Here is a 22,676-nt window from a genome sequence, read left to right as displayed (position 1 = left end):
AGAGTCACATCTTTCTCCTGCATTTTACAGATTGCAAACTAGCATAAAGCATTGTGGACTAAAGCGTTGTTATAGATCGCTTTATATAACCAGGTCCATAATTTTGTTTTTAATCTTAAACTAGCAAAGGGTAGGCCTATGCTTTTAGACATTTTCTTTAACAAAAGCCACAATACCCTCACATACCCCCTTAATAATAGCAGAGCACATGGTCTCTTGTGCTAGAACAAACTGCGTCTATAGGTGTCAAGACAATTTTTCTCACAGTCACATCTTTGACATATGCCTAAAGCTTCTGTCTTGCTCTCTACATTTTACAAAAAGCAAATTGACGGCTATCAACAACAACAACAAATGTTTGCTACATATCCAATGCTACAACGTGTCCCATGTTCTTCCGTTAAGTAAGATGTCTGTTGAAGTCTTTGGTTTTACATATACTTAAGTATCAAAAGTAAATGTAATTGCTAAAATACACTTAAGTATCAAAAGTCAAAGTGCAAATCAGTTCAAATTCCTTAAATTTAGCAAGCCAGATGTCACCATTTTCTTTTTTTTTTTTTGTTTACGGATAGCCAAGGGCACAATCCAATACTCAGACATAATTTACAAATGAAGCATGTGTGTTTAGTGAGTCCGCCAGATCAGAGGCAGTAGGGATGACCGGAGATGTTCTCTTGATAAGTGCATGAATTGGACCATTTTGGGTGTCCGAGAAAATGTATTTTTTTTTTAGGAATGTAGTTAAGTAAAAGTTGTTGAAAATATAAATAGTAAAGTACAGATACCCTCAAAAACAACTTAAGAGGTACGTTAAAGTATTGTTACACAACTGGCACTGAGATTCTTGTAGACGGTGATAAGGGTGGGCTGGGTCGGCGCCTCCAGAATGAGCTCCACTGCCAGGACCAGCCTCCCAATCTACTCCTCACTGCTAATGTGTTGGGGTAGCTCACCGGTCAGCCCCGCGAGTAGTCACAGGTCAGCCCCGCCTAGTGCACCTTAATCATCACCTCCACCATCACAGAGGGAGACACAATCACAGGTCAGACCCTGCTGTTGCACATTCATCATCGTCATCATCAACATCCTCATCATCACCCCTATTGGAGAGGGAGAAGCACCAGGAAGGGATAGAATAGTATGAGCAATCCACATAATGAAAGCCATCGTTTTATCAGCATTGTGCCTTTAAGAGTAAAAGGTTGAAAAGAAGCAGCAAAGTAAAACCCTTTTAGCTGTTAATGACAGGCTAAATTTAGAGATTGACCTTTTCATCATTAGGGCTACATTATGTTCTTCCTCATTTAATTTTCCTTCCCTGGAAATAAATTGAATTAGCAATGTAGCAAGAAAAATGTGCCAATGGTGATGGCCATATCGGTGAAAAAGCAGTAATTTTACAAGTTCGTAGTCCCAGGCCACGCTATAATTGTGCAAATATTTGATTAGAAAACAAATATGAGATATATTTCCAACATGAACATCACCTCCCCAACCAGGAGACACCCTACAGTACCATGCCTATATCGTTTTAGCTACTATGATAGTGTTACGGTGCGTGAATGAGGACCCAAAAGCGAATCAACTTAAACAGAGCTTCTTTAATTACCAAACATAGGTAGGCTCAGATGGACCGGCAGATTCCGACAGGACAGGACAAGGTTACAGCAAACATGACGACAGTCTGGTTCAGGCATGAATGACACAAACAAACAAGAATCCGACAAGGACAGGAGCAGAAACAGAGAGAGATATAGGGACCTAATCAGAGGGAAAAAAGGGAACAGGTGGGGAACGGGGTGAATGGGTAGTTAGAGGAGACAAGGGACAGCTGGGGGAAAGCGGGGGAGAAAAGGTAACCTAACACGACCAGCAGAGGGAGACAGGGTGAAGGGAAAGGACAGAGACAAGACAACATGACAGTACATGACAGTACCCCCCCACTCACCGAGCGCCTCCTGGCGCACTCGAGGAGGAAACCTGGCGGCAACGGAGGAAATCATCAATCAGCGCACGGTCCAGCACGTCCCGAGAGGGAACCCAACTCCTCTCCTCAGGACCGTACCCCTCCCAGTCAACTAGGTACTGATGACCACGGCCCCGAGGACGCATGTCCAAGATCTTACGGACCCTGTAGATAGGTGCGCCCTCGACAAGGATGGGGGGGGGGGGGGGAAGACGAGCGGGGGCGCGAAGAACGGGCTTAACACAGGAGACATGGAAGACCGGGTGGACGCGACGAAGATATCGCGGAAGAAGAAGTCGCACTGCGACAGGATTAATGACCTGAGAGATACGGAATGGACCAATGAAACGCGGGGTCAACTTGCGAGAAGCCGTCTTAAGGGGAAGGTTCTGAGTGGAGAGCCAAACTCTCTGACCGCGACAATACCTAGGGCTCTTAGTTCTACGCTTATTAGCAGCTCTCACAGTCTGCGCCCTATAACGGCAAAGTGCAGACCTGACCCTCTTCCAGGTGCGCTCGCAACGTTGGACAAAAGCCTGAGCGGAGGGGACGCTGGACTCGGCGAACTGAGATGAGAACAACGGAGGCTGGTACCCGAGGCTACTCTGAAAAGGAGATAGCCCGGTCGCAGACGAAGGAAGCGAGTTGTGGGCGTATTCTGCCCAGGGGAGCTGTTCTGACCAAGACGCAGGGTTGCGAAAAGAAAGACTGCGTAAGATGCGACCAATAGTCTGATTGGCCCGTTCTGCTTGACCGTTAGACTGGGGGTGAAAGCCGGAAGAGAGACTGACGGAAGCCCCAATCAAACGGCAAAACTCCCTCCAAAATTGAGACGTGAATTGCGGACCTCTGTCCGAAACGACGTCTGACGGAAGGCCATGAATTCTGAAAACATTCTCGATGATGATTTGTGCCGTCTCTTTAGCAGAAGGAAGCTTAGCAAGGGGAATGAAATGAGCCGCCTTAGAGAACCTATCGACAACCGTAAGAATAACAGTCTTCCCCGCTGACGAAGGCAGTCCGGTGACAAAATCTAAGGCGATGTGAGACCACGGTCGAGAGGGAATAGGAAGCGGCCTGAGACGGCCGGCAGGAGGAGAGTTACCAGACTTAGTCTGCGCGCAGACCGAACAAGCAGCCACGAAACGACGCGTGTCATGCTCCCGGGTGGGCCACCAGAAACGCTGGCGAATGGAAGCAAGCGTACCCCGAACGCCAGGGTGGCCGGCTAACTTGGCAGAGTGAGCCCACTGAAGAACGGCCAGACGAGTAGGAACGGGAACGAAAAGAAGGTTCCTAGGACAAGCGCGCGGCGACGGAGTTTGAGTGAGTGCTTGCTTTACCTGCCTCTCAATTCCCCAGACAGTCAACCCGACAACACGCCCCTCAGGGAGAATCCCCTCGGGGTCAGTGGAGGCTACTGAAGAACTGAAGAGACGAGACAAAGCATCAGGCTTGGTGTTCTTAGAGCCCGGACGATAAGAAATCACGAACTCGAAACGAGCGAAAAACAGCGCCCAACGCGCCTGACGCGCATTAAGTCGTTTGGCAGAACGGATGTACTCAAGGTTCCTATGGTCAGTCCAAACGACAAAAGGAACGGTCGCCCCCTCCAACCACTGTCGCCATTCGCCTAGGGCTAACCGGATGGCGAGCAGTTCGCGGTTACCCACATCATAGTTACGTTCCGACGGCGACAGGCGATGAGAAAAATACGCGCATGGGTGGACCTTGTCGTCAGAGAGGGAGCGCTGAGAAAGGATGGCTCCCACTCCCACCTCTGACGCGTCAACCTCGACAACGAACTGTCTAGAGACGTCAGGTGTAACAAGGATAGGAGCGGATGTAAAACGATTCTTGAGGAGATCAAAAGCTCCCTGGGCGGAAACGGACCACTTAAAGCACGTCTTGACAGAAGTAAGGGCTGTGAGAGGAGCTGCCACCTGACCGAAATTACGGATGAAACGACGATAGAAGTTCGCGAAGCCGAGAAAGCGCTGCAGCTCGACGCGTGACTTAGGGACGGGCCAATCAATGACAGCTTGGACCTTAGCGGGATCCATCTTAATGCCTTCAGCGGAAATAACAGAACCGAGAAATGTGACGGAGGAGGCATGAAAAGTGCACTTCTCAGCCTTCACAAAAAGACAATTCTCTAAAAGGCGCTGGAGGACACGTCGAACGTGCTGAACATGAATCTGGAGTGACGGTGAAAAAATCAGGATATCGTCAAGGTAAACGAAAACAAAGATGTTCAGCATGTCTCTCAGGACATCATTGACTAATGCCTGAAAGACAGCTGGAGCGTTAGCGAGGCCGAAAGGAAGAACCCGGTATTCAAAGTGCCCTAACGGAGTGTTAAACGCCGTCTTCCACTCGTCCCCCTCCCTGATGCGCACGAGATGGTAAGCGTTACGAAGGTCCAACTTAGTGAAAAACCTGGCTCCCTGCAGGATCTCGAAGGCTGAAGACATAAGAGGAAGCGGATAACGATTCTTCACTGTTATGTCATTCAGCCCTCGATAATCTATGCAGGGGCGCAGAGACCCGTCCTTCTTCTTGACAAAAAAAAACCCCGCTCCGGCGGGAGAGGAGGAGGGGACTATGGTACCGGCGTCAAGAGCTACAGACAAATAATCTTCGAGAGCCTTACGTTCGGGAGCCGACAGAGAGTATAGTCTACCCCGGGGGGGGGGTGGTTCCCGGAAGGAGATCAATACTACAATCATACGACCGGTGTGGAGGAAGAGAGGTGGCCCTGGACCGACTGAACACCGTGCGCAGATCGTGATATTCCTCCGGCACCCCTGTCAAATCACCAGGCTCCTCCTGTGAAGAAGAGACAGAGGAAACAGGAGGGATAGCAGACATTAAACATTTCACATGACAAGAGACGTTCCAGGAGAGGATAGAATTACTAGACCAATTAATGGAAGGATTATGACAAACTAGCCAGGGATGGCCCAAAACAACAGGTGTAAAAGGTGAACGAAAAATTAAAAAAGAAATGGTTTCACTATGATTACCAGAAACAGTGAGGGTTAAAGGTAGCGTCTCACGCTGAATCCTGGGGAGAGGACTACCATCCAGGGCGAACAAGGCCGTGGGCTCCTTTAACTGTCTGAGAGGAATGTCATGTTCCCGAGCCCAGGTCTCGTCCATAAAACAGCCCTCCGCCCCAGAGTCTATTAAGGCACTGCAGGAAGCTGACGAACCGGTCCAGCGTAGATGGACCGACAAGGTAGTGCAGGATCTTGAAGGAGAGACAGGAGTAGTAGCGCTCACCAGTAGCCCTCCGCTTACTGACGAGCTCTGGCCTTTTACTGGACATGAAGTGACAAAATGACCAGCGGAACCGCAATAGAGACAGAGGCGGTTGGTGATTCTCCGTTCCCTCTCCTCAGTCGAGATGCGGATACCTCCCAGCTGCATGGGCTCAGCACCCGAGCCGGCAGAGGAAGATGGTAGTGATGCGGAGAGGGAGGCGACGGAGAGCGCGAGCTCCTTTCCACGAGTTCGGTGACGAAGATCAACCCGTCTCTCAATGCGAATAGCGAGTTCAATCAAGGAATCCACGCTGGAAGGAACCTCCCGGGAGAGAATCTCATCCTTTACCTCTGCGCGGAAACCCTCCAGAAGACGAGCGAGCAAGGCCGGCTCGTTCCAGCCACTGGAGACAGCAAGAGTGCGAAACTCAATAGAGTAGTCTGTTATGGATCGATTGCCTTGACATAGGGAAGACAGGGCCCTGGAAGCCTCCTCCCCAAAAACAGATCGATCAAAAACCCGTATCATCTCCTCCTTAAAGTCTTGATACTGGTTAGTACACTCAGCCCTTGCCTCCCAGATTGCCGTGCCCCACTCACGAGCCCGTCCAATAAGGAGAGATATGACGTAGGCGACACGAGCAGTGCTCCTGGAGTAAGTGTTGGGCTGGAGAGAAAACACAATATCACACTGGGTGAGGAACGAGCGGCATTCAGTGGGCTCCCCAGAGTAACACGGCGGGTTATTGATTCTGGGCTCCGGAGATTCGAAAGCCCTGGAAGTGGCCGGTGGATCGAGGCGGAGATGGTGAACCTGTTCTGTGAGGTTGGAGACTTGGGTGGCCAGGGTCTCAACGGCATGTCGAGCAGCAGACAATTCCTGCTTGTGTCTGCCTAGCATCGCTCCCTGGATCTCGACGGCTGAGTGGAGAGGATCCGAAGTCGCTGGGTCCATTCTTGGTCGGATTCTTCTGTTACGGTGCGTGAATGAGGACCCAAAAGCGAATCAACTTAAACAGAGCTTCTTTAATTACCAAACATAGGTAGGCTCAGATGGACCGGCAGATTCCGACAGGACAGGACAAGGTTACAGCAAACATGACGACAGTCTGGTTCAGGCATGAATGACACAAACAAACAAGAATCCGACAAGGACAGGAGCAGAAACAGAGAGAGATATAGGGACCTAATCAGAGGGAAAAAAGGGAACAGGTGGGGAACGGGGTGAATGGGTAGTTAGAGGAGACAAGGGACAGCTGGGGGAAAGCGGGGGAGAAAAGGTAACCTAACACGACCAGCAGAGGGAGACAGGGTGAAGGGAAAGGACAGAGACAAGACAACATGACAGTACATGACAGATAGCCTTATGACATCCGAATCTAATTCAGACAGTGAGCAGCCAGGTCACCCATGATACAGGTCAGTACTCGATGTCCATCCATGTCGGAGGACGTCAAACAATGATGTGGAAACCGGCCACTCGGGCAACGGTGAGCTCTGTTACCTTCAAGTTGGTTTCAGGTTTGCTAGGGTGTTGTGGACGGAGATGGCGGATGGGCATAAGCATCTGCCTCTTGCCTCTGATTCCAAAGGTTGTTCAGCTATAGAAAGTTTTGTATATTTTTGTAGTTTTGTATATGTTTGTTTTAAGCCTATCCTAAACCTTAACCCTTACCATAACCATTTGGAGATAATGCCTGAACTTAACCTTAACTTAACATGGATGAACGTCTAATTCTGACATGAGACTATGACAACTGGTAGCAACGAGAGGCAGACAACAGAGAGGTGCTCAACCCCCAAGAAAAACTTGATTACACACTAAATGTATTATATCTGTTCATGGGAGGAATAGCATGGATATTGATGTATGAGGGAAAAATCACCAGATGTAGATCTCAATTGAACTTCTCCCCAGTTCTGATATTGTGCTGGTATTATATGACTGAACAGTGCTGAGAGAAGGGTTCTTAAGAAAAAAGGGTTCCGACTGAAGATTACAGTGCCTTGCGAAAGTATTCGGCCCCCTTGAACTTTGCAACCTTTTTCCACATTTCAGGCTTCAAACATGATATAAAACTGTATTTTTTTGTGAAGAATCAAAAACAAGTGGGACACAATCATGAAGTGGAACGACATTTATTGGATATTTCAAACTTTTTTAACAAATCAAAAACTGAAAAATTGGACGTGCAAAATTATTCAGCCCCTTTACTTTCAGTGCAGCAAACTCTCTCCAGAAGTTCAGTGAGGATCTCTGAATGATCCAATGTTGACCTAAATGACTAATGATGATAAATACAATCCACCTGTGTGTAATCAAGTCTCCGTATAAATGCACCTGCACTGTGATAGTCTCAGAGGTCCGTTAAAAGCGCAGAGAGCATCATGAAGAACAAGGAACACACCAGGCAGGTCCGAGATACTGTTGTGAAGACGTTTAAAGCCGGATTTGGATACAAAAAGATTTCCCAAGCTTTAAACATCCCAAGGAGCACTGTGCAAGCGATAATATTGAAATGGAAGGAGTATCAGACCACTGCAAGTCTACCAAGACCTGGCCGTCCCTCTAAACTTTCAGCTCATACAAGGAGAAGACTGATCAGAGATGCAGCCAAGAGGCCCATGATCACTCTGGATGAACTGCAGAGATCTACAGCTGAGGTGGGAGACTCTGTCCATAGGACAACAATCAGTCGTATATTGCACAAATCTGGCCTTTATGGAAGAGTGGCAAGAAGAAAGCCATTTCTTAAAGATATCCATAAAAAGTGTTGTTTAAAGTTTGCCACAAGCCACCTGGGAGACACACCAAACATGTGGAAGGATGAAACCAAAATTGAACTTTTTGGCAACAATGCAAAACGTTATGTTTGGCGTAAAAGCAACACAGCTGAACACACCACCCCCACTGTCAAACATGGTGGTGGCAGCATCATGGTTTGGGCCTGCTTTTCTTCAGCAGGGAAGATGGTTAAAATTGATGGGAAAATGGATGGAGCCAAATACAGGACCATTCTGGAAGAAACCCTGATGGAGTCTGCAAAAGACCTGAGACTGGGACGGAGATTTGTCTTCCAACAAGACAATGATCCAAAACATAAAGCAAAATCTACAATGGAATGGTTCAAAAATAAACATATCCATGTGTTAGAATGGCCAAGTCAAAGTCCAGACCTGAATCCAATCGAGAATCTGTGGAAAGAACTGAAAACTGCTGTTGGGGTGATGCAGCAGTTTCTGCCTGGCAGCTAGAGCAGATTTATCCAGGGTTGGCAACAGAGTTACTGTAAGGCAGGTAGAGATTTACCCTACCCAGGGTTGGCAGCCCAGCACCTGACAATCTCCTTACTATCATCCTCCACCAGGTCTTCAAATGCTGTCTCCAGATCCTCCAGCTGCTGGCTATGTCTCGTTACACACTCTGTCAACTCTTCCTGAACACAACACAACATGACACAGTTGTAGTGTACAGTAGAGGCGAAACACCACATGCTTCTGATACAAAGACACCTTCTGAAACACATAACACTTATGGAAAAGACACAGTATTTTCTCTTATCTCATCTGGGTCTTCGCTAGGTTTAATGAAGCTGTAGAGATAGCGCCTGTAGAAGAGTGTACTGCTCCTATGGTATACAGAGGAGGGGGAGTAAAACTGATGGCGTCAAATCATGACATGATTTCCAAAGAAAAAGCAACACCTTACAACACATTTGCTGATACTAAGTAAGAAATCTGCTTCTTCTCAGCGGTATATGTTTCCTTGAGAAGGCTAAACCTCTCGTTTCCAACAGTTACAGATCATTGCCTTTACCTGTGTAGACATCTCCTTGAAGGGATTCTTGCAAGAGGAAAAATCAAGGTCCATGTCAAGCATGTATGGATCAGTTTGCTTAATAACTGAGAGAAGGCTGTGCACAGTGTAGGTCGTTGAGACATCAATGTCAGTCTTTGAACAAGCCTGTTTGCATGGCTCCTTATCCTCTTCCAGGGGAGGAAGGTAGCCTAGCGGTTAGAGAGTTGGTCCAGTAACCGAAAGGTTGCTAGATTGAATCCTCGAGTTGACAATATAAAAAACTGTTGTTCTGCCCCTGAGCAAGACAGTTAACCCACTTTTCCTAGCCTGTCATTGTAAATAAGAATTTGTTCTTAACTGACTTGCCAGGTTAAATGACGGTAAAACTATTTGTTGTTGCCATTCCTGCTGCAGCTGCTCCCTGAGGTTCTACTGCCACCTGGTGGCTGAACTTGGTCAGTACAGCTAGTAGATCTGCTCTCAGGCTTGGAAGCTGAAGAAGAGGAGGGTTGAGCGTCATTCACATCCAAAACTCCCTTGTTCTCTGTCCTGGGTCTCTTCCCAATGTTAAGCTCCCTCTCTTTCCTCTGGCAACACTCCACAGGGTTCACTCGGACAATACTCAGTCCGAGAGTTTTAGGATTCGCCAGCTGATCCTGATGAACATATAGGCCGACACTTAAAAAGTAATCGTCCTTACTTGTAACTCTGAAATAAAACAAAAGAAAGGAGAATAAGAAACGTCTTTGGGTCAAACCACACCTTTCTGTATAAGGCATCCAGAAAGACAGGAAGTGGCTTGCAAAGAAAACCAGTGTCGAGTCAGGTGGGTTAGTGATCTGATGGTGGTTGTCTTGTCCCACAGATCTGCTGTGCACAGTAGGGATGGAGCCATGCTATGTGAGACACATGCCCAGCATATACCATGGACATGATCCAATTCTTAATGCTCAGCTCACTGCAAACAGAGAACAATACATGATCAGTGAGTGAATGCATGTGATGCAAATCAGTGGTGATCGGTTCTGTTTAAGATGCGGAGGATGATTATTTTTGTTCATTAATATTCCATTCATCCAGCTTAATGTAACATCGATAGGATCAAGCTACTACATGCATCTCAAATTTTCCCTGTACCCATCATGAGGTTGCTACAACCTAGCCTATGATTGAAAGTTTACAATGTAGGTACACAGGTTGAGCATGATCACTTTGCTCGTTGTATATAAATATAATTCCTTCTCGCAACAATCTACTTCAACAACATATCAGATGTCTGTCACCAGGTGAAAAACCTTTCCAAGCCAAACCTTCATACCATGACCGCTACTCACAGCCTACATCGTTGTCATGTTATAGTCAACTAGAACTAACGCTTTAGTAAACCCGCTACAGTCATGCAATATAGTGTACAGTCATAAAGCAGTTTAGCAGTTAAAAAGCTTAACTTGATTTGGAATAGTTCCAGTGTTGGATAGCCATAGCCAGGTAGCTAACATAGTATCCCTCTCTATTTGAGCTGGGTGTTTGAGTAGGCTTAACTAGCTAGCTGCATTTGCTAGCTAAGTGAAAGTTAAAATAAATACAACCAAATATAGCTAGCTAGCTATCTCTCTCTCTCTCTCTTGCCGTTGTGCACTTGATCAAACCCCCACAAAGTAGATCTGCACTGTTAGTCAAATGTTGTTAAAATGTGGTCATTTTAGATGGAGGAGCTCTCCATCTGGAGAACCCCTGGGTGTGCAGGCTTGGCTTTTGATCCAGCCCTGAAACACCCAAGTCTGCTTATCAAATCAAATCAAATCACATTTTATTGGTCACATACACATATTTAGCATATGTTATTGAGGGTGTAGTGAAATGTTTGTGTTCCTACTTCAACAGTGCAGTAGTATCTAACAATTGCCAACAATACACACAAATCTAAAAGTAAAAGAATGGAATTAAGAAATATTCAAATATTAGGACGAGCAATGTTGGGGTGGCATTGACTAAAATACAGCAGAATACAACACAATATATGCATATGAAATGAGTAAAGCTGTAACGGCTCTCCTCTCCTCTTCGTCTTATGAAGAGGAATAGGAATCATCGGCCCAACACGCAGCGTGGTAAGTGTTCATTGTAAATTTAATTAAATAAACGGAACACTGAATGACAAAAAACAACAAAGAGAGTGAACGACACGAAACAGTCCTGTAAGGTGAAAAAACAGGAAACAACTACCCACAAACACAGGTGGGAACAGGCTACCTAAGTAGGGTTCTCAATCAGAGACAACGATTGACAGGTGTTGTTTCCTACCTTCACCACCTGGGGGCAGCCTGTCAGGAAGTCCCGGACCCAGTTGCACAGGGTAGGGTTCAGACCCAGGGCCCCGAGCTTAATGATGAGCTGTCAGGTAAGGTAGAGGTGATATGTTCCTTAACCTCTCAAAGCACTTAATGATGACAGAAGCGAGTGCTACGGGGTGATAGTAATTTAGTTCAGTTACCTTCACTTTCTTGGGTACAGGAACAATGGTGGACATCTTGAAGCAAGTGGGGACAGCAGACTGGGATAGGGAGAGATGGAATATGTCCGTAATCACTCCAGCCAGCTGGTCTGCGCATGCTCTGATGACGCGGCTAGGGATGCTGTCTGGGCCGGCAGCCTTGCGAGGGTTAACACGCTTAAATGTCTTACTCACGTCAGCCACTGGGAAGGAGAGCCCACAGTCCTTGGGAGCAGGCCGCGTCAGTGGCACTGGGTTATCCTCAAAGCGGGTGAAGAAGGTGTGTAGCTTGTCCGGGAGCAAGACGTCGGTGTCCGTGACGTGGCTGGTTTTCCCTTTGTAATTCGTTATTGCCTGTTGACCCTGTCACATATCTGTCTCGTGTCTGAGCCGTTGAATTGCAACTCCACTTTGTGTCTGTACTGACGTTTTTCCTGTTTGATTGCCTTATGGAGGGAATAACTACACTGTTTGTATTCAACCATATTCCCAGTCACCTTGCATTGGTTAAATGCGGTGGTTCGTGCTTTCAGTTTTGGACAAATGCTGCCATCTATCAACTATTTCTGGTTTGGGTAGATTTTAATAGTCACAGTGGGAACAACATCCCCTATACACTTCCTGATGAACTCGGTCAATGTGTCCGTGTATACGTCAATGTTATTCTCAGAGGCTACTTGGAACATATTCCAGTCTGCGTGACCAAAACAATTTTGAAGCATGGATTCAAACCAGTGTTGAATAGACCTTAGCCCAGTTACTTCCTGGTTGAGTTTCTGCCTATAAGAAGGGAGGAGCAAAATGGAGTTGTGATCTGATTTGCTGAAGGGATGGTGGGGGTAGTTCTTTGAGGGCCGTCGTGGTATTGGCTTGAGGGAGAATATGCATGGCTGTAACTTTAACCGAAGAGAATTCTCTTGGGAGGTAATACGGTCATTATTTGATTGTGAGGTATTCTAGTTCAGGTGAACAAAAGGACTTGAGTTTCTGTACGTTATCACAATCACACCATGAGTAGTTAATCATGAAACATACACTATGCCTTTCTTCTTCCCGGAGAATTCTTTATTCCTGTCTGTGCAATGTACCGAGAACCCAGATGGCTGTATGGACGGGACAGTATATCCGGAGAGAGCCATGATTCCATGAAACAGAGTATGTTACAGTCCCTGTTGTCTCTCTGGAAGGAGATCCTCGCCCTGAGCTCGTCTACTTTATTGTACAGAGAATGAACATTAACGAGTAATATACTCGGAAGCAGTGGATGGTGTGCATGTGTCCTGAGTCTGACTAGAAGGCCACTCCGTATACCTCTTCTTCGGCGGTGGCGTCTTGAAGCAGCCTCTGGGATAAGATAAATTGCCCTGGTGTTAACCTCTCTAGGTGGGACGCTAACGCCACCTGACCAACATCCAGTGAAAATGCAGGGCGCCAAATTCAAACAACAGAAATTTCATAATTCAAATTCCTCAAACATACATGTATTATACACCATTTTAAAGATAAACTTGTTGTTAATCCCACCATAGTGTCCGATATCAAAAAGGCTTTACGACAAAAGCATACCATGCGATTATGTTAGGTCTGCACCTAAACACAAAAAAACACAGCCATTTTTCCAGCCAAAGAGAGGAGTCACAAAAAGCAGAAATAGAGATCAAATTAATCACTAACTTTTGATGATCTTCATCAGATGGCACTCATACATGTATGTTGCACAATACATGTATGTTTTGTTCGATAAAGTTCATATTTATATCCAAAAATCTATGTTTATATTGGCGCATTATGCTTTGCCTCCAAAACATCCGGTGAAAGTGCAGAGAGCCACGTCAATTTACAGAAATACTCATCATAAATGTTGATGAAAATACAACTGTTATGAATTAAAGATATACTTCTCCTTAATGCAACCGCTGTGTCAGATTTCAAAAAAGCTTTACAGAAAAAGCACACCATGGAATAATCTGAGTACAGAGCTCAGAGACCAAAACAAGCAACCCACCATGTTATGGAGTCGACAAAAGTCAGAAATAGCATTATGAATATTCACTTACCTTTGATGATATTCATCAGAATGCACTCCCAGGAATCCCAGTTCCACAATAAATGTTAGTTCTGTTCGATAAAGTCCATCATTTATGTCCAAATACCTCCTTTTTGTTCATGCATTTAGCACAGTAATCCAAATGTGCAGGCATTAGGTCCAGACAAAGTCATAAAAGTTATATTACAGTTCGTGGAAACATGTCAAATGATGTATATAATCAATCTTTAAGATATTTTTATCATAAATCTTCAATAATGTGTCAACCGGAGAATTCCTTTGTCTTTAGAAATTAAAGGGAACAGAGCTAACTCTCACGGGCGCACGCCTGACTGAGCACATGGCCTTCTGGCAGACCCATGACTCAATCAGCTCTCATTCTCTCCCACTTCACAGTAGAAGCCTGAAACAAGGTTCTAAAGACTGTTGACATCTAGTGGAAGCCGTAGCAAGTGCAATATGACCCCGACGACAGTGTATGTTGGTTAGGCTAAGACTTGAAAACCAACAAACCTCAGATTTCCCACTTCCTGGTTGGATTTTTGTCTCAGGTTTTTGCCATATGAGTGCGGTTATGCTCACATACATCATTCAAACAGTTTTAGAAATGTCAGAGTGTTTTCTATCCAAATCTAATAAAATGCATATCCTAGCATCTGGGCCTGAGTAGCAGGCAGTTTACTCTGGGCACGCTTTTCGTCCGGACGTGAAAATACTGCCCCCTACCCCAAAGGAGTTTTAAGAACAAAGGCTCCAATTCGGGAAAGTTGTATTCCTGGTCATAACGCTGGTGAGTTTCCGCTGCTCTGATATCTAAAAGTTATTTCCGGCTGTATGTAATAACACAAAAAACCTTCTGGGTTAATGATGTAAGAAATAACACACAAAAAAACAAAACACTGCAAAGTTGCTTAGGAGCTAGAAGCAGAGCTGCCATGTCTGTCGGCGCCATCTTATCATGGCCCTGCTGAGCAGCTGATGTTTAGGCTACATTGTGGTTAGTTAGACCAGGGCTTGAACAAAAGCCTGCAAACCCATGCAGTAGCAATGCTAGAGGATGGTTGATCCCCCTTGATATAACATATTGTAACATTACAACCAAATTATTTTGTCTTTATTAAATTATTCCCTCATTCAATGAAGCAGGGATCAAATGGGTAAGGTAAGCTACTTCTGTGGTAAATATTTGAATCAATAATGAGGAGAGATAAGGTCAATTACCAATCAGGATATTAACTTTATCAAAATAACTTATCGATAAGGGAGATGATCACAATACCTACACAATTGTGAATAGAGTGAAAGCCCACTGAGTGGAGTGAACCTCTTGGTTAAATACCATCGCAAGATAGGTGCAACCTCAGAGAGCACTCTGCCTCCAGTACAAAGAACTTGTTGTTTTGTTCAGTACTAAGAACACAAAATGACATATTTCATTACTTAGTGTCCATCTTGCTAAAAAGGGAACCAGGGGAGAGGACAAGCTCCCCCAAGACCCAAAGAGGGGGGGGACTGACGCACAGACATTGTTTCCATAGGTGAATGTGTATGGGGAAAAAATCACTTGTCTCCACAATGTTCCCTTCTCACCTCCTTTGCCCTATTCTCTTTCTCATATTCTGCATAGCAACAGGGACATGTGATAGACAAGCCTGACTTCTCCCCTCTCTGGGCCCCAGGTGACTGAGGCCCATATGAGGGAGGAAGTGCAATCACCAACACCAGAGTATGAAGGGAGACATTCTAATAACAAGAGTTCAACAGTTCAATCCTCTAAACATATTCTGCAGATAAGGCATCATAAGACGTAGCATGTTACGTAGCTAATTCTGATTCTCCCACAACACTTCAAAGCAAAGTACAGTATCTAACTAGACATGTTTATATCTACTGAACAAAAATATATAGACGTAGCATGCAACAATTAAAAAAATTCTACTGATTTACAGTTCATATGAGGAAATCAGTAAATGTAAATTCATTAATTAGGCCTTACTCTATGGATTTCACATGACTGGGAATACAGATATGCATCTGTTGGTCATAGATACCATAAAATATGGGCCTCACAATGGGCCTCAGGATTTTGTCACAATTGTGTTCGTTGTCTGTAGCTTATGCCTGCCCATACCATAACCCCATCACCACTATGGGGCACTCTGTTCACAACGTTGACATCAGCAAACCCTTCGCCCACATAACGTCACACTAATGGTCTGCGGTTGTGAGGCCGGTTGGACGTACTGCCAAATTCGTTAAAATGACGTTGGAGGTGGCTTATGGTAGAGAATTTAACATAAAATTCTCGGGCAACAGCTCTCTTGGACATTCCTGCAGTTAGCATGCTAATTGCACACTCCCTCAACACTTGAGACATCTGTGGCAGTGTGTGCGTGACAAAACTTCACATTTTAGAGTAGCCATTTATTTTCCCCAGCACAAGGTGCACCTGTGTAATGATCATGCCTTTTAATTAGCTTCTTGAAATGCCACACCTGTCAGGTGGATGGATTATCGGCAAAGAAGAAATGCTCACTAACAGGTTTTGTCCAACATGTCTCCAGACCTACTCACTGCCACAGTCATAGTCTGGACCTAGTTTTGTCCCGTGGAATAAATGTTGTGGATCTTAATGTTTTTCCTCATAATCCTGGACTATCGGACCACCATTTTATTATGTTTGTAATTGCAACAAATAATATGCTCAGACCCCAACCAAGGATCATTAAAAGTCGTGCCATAAATTCTCAGACAACCCAAAGATTCCAAGATGCCCTTCCAGACTCCCTTCGCCTAACCAAGGACGTCAGAGTACAAAAATCAGTTAACCACCTAACTGAGGAACTCAATTTAACCTTGAGCAATACCGTAGATGCAGTTGCATCCCTAAAAACAAAAAACATTTGTCTTAAGAAACTAGCTCCCTGGTGTACAGAAAATACCCGAGCTCTGAAGCTAGCTTCCAGAAAATTGGAAAGGAAATGGCGCCACACCAAACTGGAAGTATTCCGACTAGCTTGGAAAGAGTACTGTGCAGTATCGAAGAGCCCTCACTGCTGCTCGATCATCCTATTTTTCCAACTTAATTGAGGAAATTAAGAACAATCCAAAATTTCTTTTTGATGCTAGTGCAAAGCTAACTAAAAAGCAACATTCCCCACGAGAGGATGGTTTCACTTCAGCAGTGATAAGTTCATGAACTTCTTTGAGGAAAAGATCATGATCATTAGAAAGCAAATTACGGACTCCTCTTCCTCCTATTCCTCCAAAACTCAGTTGTCCTGAGTCTGCACAACTCTGCCAGGACCTAGGATCAAGGGAGACACTCAAGTTTTTTAGTACTATATCTCTTGACACAATTATGAAAATAATCATGGCCTCTAACCTTTCAAGCTGACGCAGACTCGGTCTCAACCTTTAAGTCTTTTTGAAGACTCATCTCTTCAGTAGGTCCTATGATTGAGTGTAGTCTGGCCTAGGAGTGTGAAGGTGAACTGAAAGGCACTGGAGCAACGAACCGCCCTTGCTGTCTCTGCCTGGCCGGTTCCCCTCTCTCCACTGGGATTCTCTGCCTCTAACCCTATTACAGGGGCTGAGTCACTGTGCATCACTTGAGTAGGTTGAGTCACTGACGTGATCTTCCTGTCCGGGGTGGCACCCCCCTTGGGTTGTGCCATGGCAGAGATCTTTGTGGGCTATACTCTGCCTTGTTTCATGATGGTAGGTTGGGGATTGAAGATATCCCTCTAGGGGTGTGGGGGCTGTGCTTTGGCAAAGTGGGTGGGGTTGTATCCTGCTTGTTTGGCCCTGTCCGGGGGTATCGTCGGATGGGGCCACAGTGTCTCCCGACCCCTCCTGTCTCAGCCTCCAGTATTTATGCTGCAGTAGTTTATGTGTCGGGGGGCTACGGTCAGTCTGTTATATCTGGAGTGTTTCTTCTGTCTTATCCTGTGTCCTGTGTGAATTTAAGTATGCTCTCTCTAATTCTCTCTCTCTCTCTCTTTCTTTCTTTCTTTCTTTCTCTGTACCTATTTGACCTGTTAAAGGGCTATTGGCAGGTGCCACTGACGAGTAGGGCACGTGAAATCTCTGCCTTTATTACACCCTCTGGTCTGTACTTGTATTCGGTTATGAGTTTTGGCCTGCGTAATGCACCTGACACTTTTCAGCGACTTATGAACAGGGTTGTCTCCGGTCTGGCCGGGTGCGCTGTTTATCTGGATGATGCAGTGATATATGCAGATACTTGGGAGGAACATCTGACCCGTATTCAATCCTTGTTCGACCGCCTAGCTGCGGGTCGCCTCACGATCAATCTGGCTAAATGTGAGTTTGCTCAGGCGACCGTTAGATACCTTGGAAAGGTGGTTGGACAGGGTGAAGTGCATCATGTTCGGGCTAAGGTGGTAGCTATTGATGCTTTTCCACCACCAACTACTAAAAAGGAACTGATGCTTTTCTTGAGAATGATTGGTTATTACCGTAGTTTTTGTAGGAACTTCTCTACTGTGGTCACTCCCTTGACAGATTTTCTGAAAGCTAAGGCTGTTTACGAATGGTCTTGTCATTGTCAACAGGCTTTTGAAGATGCAAAGAGGTTGCTTACCTCAACGCCGGTGCTGGCTGCTCCTTGCGTGGATTTGTCATGTACCTTGCAGGTGGATGCTAGTCATGTGGGGGCAGGTGCAGTTTTGCTGCAAGCAGATGTGTCTGATGTTGAGAGGCCTGTTAGTTTCTTTTCCAAAAAGTTTAACCATTATCAGTTGAACTACTCGGTCATTGAAAAAGAAGCGCTAGCACTCATATGGGCGCTACAACACTTCGAGGTCTATGTCAGGTCGGGAGTAGTACTTATTGTGGTCTACACCGACCATAACCCTCTCACCGTTTTGAGGTCCATGATGTGTCCTAATCAGAGGATAATGAGATGGTGTTTATTTTTACAAGCATTCCATCTCGATGTGCGGCACATCCGGGGAACTGATAATATCGTTGCTGACGTGCTCTCTCGTGCTCCATGTTCTTGAATGTCCACGTGACTGACCATTGTTAGTTTGTGTTTGGTATTGTCCTGTTCTTTTGTCTTTTCCCTTCTGGTCTCATTTTCTTCTTCCTCTTAAAGGTTTCTCCCTGTTCCCAAAGGTTGCTGAGGTCTGGGGAGGACGAGGTTGGCTGGGGAAAATGGACGCAAAGGCTGGGTCAACCTGGGCTCGGGTGTGTCCCAGGATAAATGCAGGATAAATGCACCTCTTCCCCATTCATTGTGGAGACTCTCTCCATGCAGACACTTGTATAGATTTTGTTGTGGTATTTTTGTGGCCTTTTAGTTGTTTGCTTTGGCACCTTTCAACATCCCGCATTATCACATTTATGCATGCAAAACATTCACTTACACCACTGATTACACACACCATTGTTAATTGTATTTAGTTGACTTTATTTAAGAAATGTATTTTGTTATTCCTTGTCTCCACATTGTCTCCCTTTTGTTACGAACTTCGAGCCGGTTCGTGACACTTGCCTGTTTCTGGATTCTTTACCCACCTGCCTGACCATTCTGCCTGCCTTGACCTCGAGCCTGTCTGCCATTCTGCACCTCCTGGCCTCTGAAATGGTTTTGACCTTTTGCCTGTCCACGACAATTCTCTTGCCTACCACTTTTTGGATTATGAAACATCTTAAACTCCAACCATCTGTGTCCTGTGTCTGCATCTGGGTCTCGCCTTGTGTCATGATAGTCCTGCCTTCATCCATCTGATATTTGGTTTACTAGGCCTACTTGATACCGCTGTTTTGTTCTGTTCACATTCTTTCGCATTTGCAGTTATTCTAAGCCAAACATTTTGGTTTGCATGCATGAATAACTGGGCTACTACTTTCGGCATTTCATTTGCATTATTTTGTTAAGACAGCTGTGTGTACAGCTGCATTCACATAGTCTGTTTGTAATAGGTGATTTACCCTATTCTTCTTTTAGCCTTTATTTTAGCCCCTTATCAAAATGGCTTTGCTTTAGTGGGAAAGGCGCTGTCCATTGTGCTGATACAGAGCAGCGGAGATAGGTTGGTGCAAAATCTGTAGCCTGTCACTTCATAAGCACTCAATGGTCCTGGAGTCTCGGCATTTGAGCTTTGTTTGTGGTAAAGCGTGATATAAGCAGCATTCAATATAATTCCAATGCTAGAACCCCCCCCCCCCATAAATTGTTCCCCCTCTGCGATTTCAACTGCCCCCTTAGGCACCTTATCCTGCCATCGGGTCTGAGTCATGATGCTGCCTTGTAGACAGTTTTTATAGGTAAGGCTCCTTGCACGCAGATTATCTGTCAAAGTGCTTTATATGCAGATACATATACGATCCAGGGGGTGAGCTCTATTCCTGGCAGGCTGATCAGATTTAATAGCAGCCTCATATGTAAAGCTCCTTGAAGAAGCATCCTGATATCAGCGTATGAGGCTGCTATTGAATCTGATCAGCCTATCAGGAATGGAGCTCAACCAATCTGTAAATTTAAATATTATCCATAAAACATTGTGTTCTTTAGCTTGCACAACTGATATGTGTATAATTCTAATGGACACTTAAAGTTTTATGGATAATATTTAATACAGAGTGGATGAGCTCAACTCCTGACAGGCTGATCAGATTCAATAGCAGCTTCAGAGGCTGATAAATTCTGCCTTGTAGGCTGCTTCGTAGGTAAAGTTCCTTGCAGGCAGATTAGCTGTCAGTGGGTGGGTGATGCAGAATTGTGGCACGCCACTGATACGGCCACTTACGGGGACAGCTTCATGCACTGGAAAATTAGGCCCACTAACATGTGCGACTGCCCTGTAACACCCTCATATGTCTGACTTTGTATTGGATGGTATTTGAAAGCCAGCTTGTAATTGGTGAGATTGTGTCCACTGTCTCTTTCATACTGACTGGAAACACACAGTCGAATAGTTGGAACACATGTCATGCATTAAAAAAAGATTTGAGATTTTACTCTCGACTTATAACTAACTAAAAAGGGTTGCAGGACCCTATGTGTCAGCCCACAGTATTAGTAAGCTACGATCAGAAAGATTGAAATATTGTTGGTGCAATTCTGCCCTCTACACAAAAAAAAGTGACTGTCAACTTTAGTTTCGCACTGGTGAAGTTTGGATCTATTCTCTACATTAATATTTGCTGCAGATCCTCAAAACAACGTTATCTGCATCATGTTTAGAGATCAGAGAGACAGCAGCCCTGCCCACTCTGGGTTTGATGCCTGTTCAAAGCAAAGCAAAATAATTTATATTTGATGAATTATTGACTTGGCCGCATGTTGTTTAGTTGAGTCTAAAACAAAGATTTCACTTCAAACCTATTCCCACGTACATTTCGATAAAGGATGCTGTAATTTCACAGATCTTTACTCCTCTTGGCTTTGAAACAACGGGGTTCTCCTCTGGTCTGATCAATATTGCCTTATCAATTACTTACTTTAAAAAGACAATAAGAATCGCAATGGGCACAAACATCAGTTCAGCGTCTAGTTTTGAGTTGTCAAATAACGCGAATCCAATGTGAAAATCAACTAAATGTCACCATGTCATTGGATTTAGGTTCAAGTTGGGTGAAAAAAAGACTAAATGCTCTTACGTTGATTACTTTTTGCTACTCCAGTGAGTTTTCAATGTTGATTCAACGTCATTGCATAGATGTTTTTGGTTGAAATGATGTGGAAACAACAGTGATTAAACCAGTTTTTGCCCAGTGGCATGGTTTTAGAACAGCAGAAACCTTTAGCACTCACTCCATGGAGGGCCGAGTGTATGTCGATTTGTTTTTCAAAATTATTTTGCCAGTTCTGAAAAATAACATTTTTAGGCTGCAGGAAGGTTCTGAGAACATTTTACTATGGTTCCCTGAATGTTTTATTAACGTTATGAGAACAGAATTTCTAGGTTATTAGATGGGAAATTAAATGACGTTCGAAGAACGTGTTTCAATAAGACTGCTAGCTTAGGTTAACTGTTCTGAACTCCAAGCACAGATAAGACACATGGTGATTAATGCAAACACATTATTATTTTTATTATATATATTTTTAAATTGTGGCTTATTGTCAGTGAGATTTGAACATATGATCTTTCATCCTCTATCCTTTGTCATCTAGCCATGGAATTTGTCCACTGCACCACCAGGATGGCTCTACCAAAATGTTTTTTTACTCATAGAAATGACTTTTAAATAGAACCATGAGGAAACCTGTAGAAAACGTTGTGCTGAAGTACTGACATTCCCACCTAAGAAACATATGGTTCTTAGAACGTTATGTGCTAGCTGGGTATCCTTACACATTTGCAAAAACTTCTAAAAACCTATTTTTCGCTTTGTCTTTATGAGCTATTATGTGTAGATTAATGAGGATTTAAAACAAAATCTATTTTAAAATAAGCAGTCAAGGGCTCGGAATACTTTCCGAATGCACTGTATACTGGGTGTATCGTATATATTATATATGTAGTTTATCTTTTTTCACTGCAACCACTGAAAGACTCAGGAGCACACTTGTAGACAGCTTGCTGCTGCCTGCTGCCACTCTGCTAATCATCAGAGGAGGTAGGGAGCCCACGTGGGTAACTGGGGGGCCCTGACTTGATTGGGTAACTGATTAATAAAAAATGAAACATTAACTGCATAATAAATACATAAATGTGACTGGTCAATTGTGATTTCTTAATCCAGCCATGGTTCTTACTGCCTCATCTCATATCAGTGACGCATTCATCATCAACCTCCTTTTGTTTTGTTTTTTTTCTCTCTCAACGTTCTACTCAGCAACTCAGCCAGTGATGTGTATGGTTCATATGGCTCATCCCACACAGCCAGTTCATCTGCCCTGGGCCTTTTGGCAGGCTGATTGTTTATGGCTTCAAATGTGAGTGGGTGGCTGGGTAATTGGAGGCTGCCTGTTTCTCTCTAATGTCGAGAATGAGGAAGTGGTGGGGGTAGACTAACTTAACAAGAAGGACTGATTTGATTTGCCTGAAATTCTCTCCACTCTGATCAGTGCCTCCTGGTTCTCTTCTTTATTTTTTTTTGTCAACTGCCCTGTAAGATTTCCC

The 22,676-nt window shown here is 44.6% G+C and overlaps 1 pseudogene; it reads right to left on the bottom strand.

Moving 5' to 3' along the window:
• Positions 1 to 1,039: 1,039 nt before the first annotated feature.
• LOC110508181 (UPF0489 protein C5orf22-like) lies at positions 1,040 to 18,222 on the bottom strand (annotated as a pseudogene).
• Between the last annotated feature and the right edge of the window lie 4,454 nt (positions 18,223 to 22,676).

The sequence above is a fragment of the Oncorhynchus mykiss genome, chromosome 28 (assembly GCF_057628025.1).
Source record: "Oncorhynchus mykiss isolate SJ-2025 chromosome 28, ASM5762802v1, whole genome shotgun sequence".
Lineage (NCBI taxonomy): Eukaryota > Metazoa > Chordata > Actinopteri > Salmoniformes > Salmonidae > Oncorhynchus > Oncorhynchus mykiss.
Note: the sequence above shows the minus strand (reverse complement) of the source record. Positions and strands in the feature narration are given on the sequence as shown.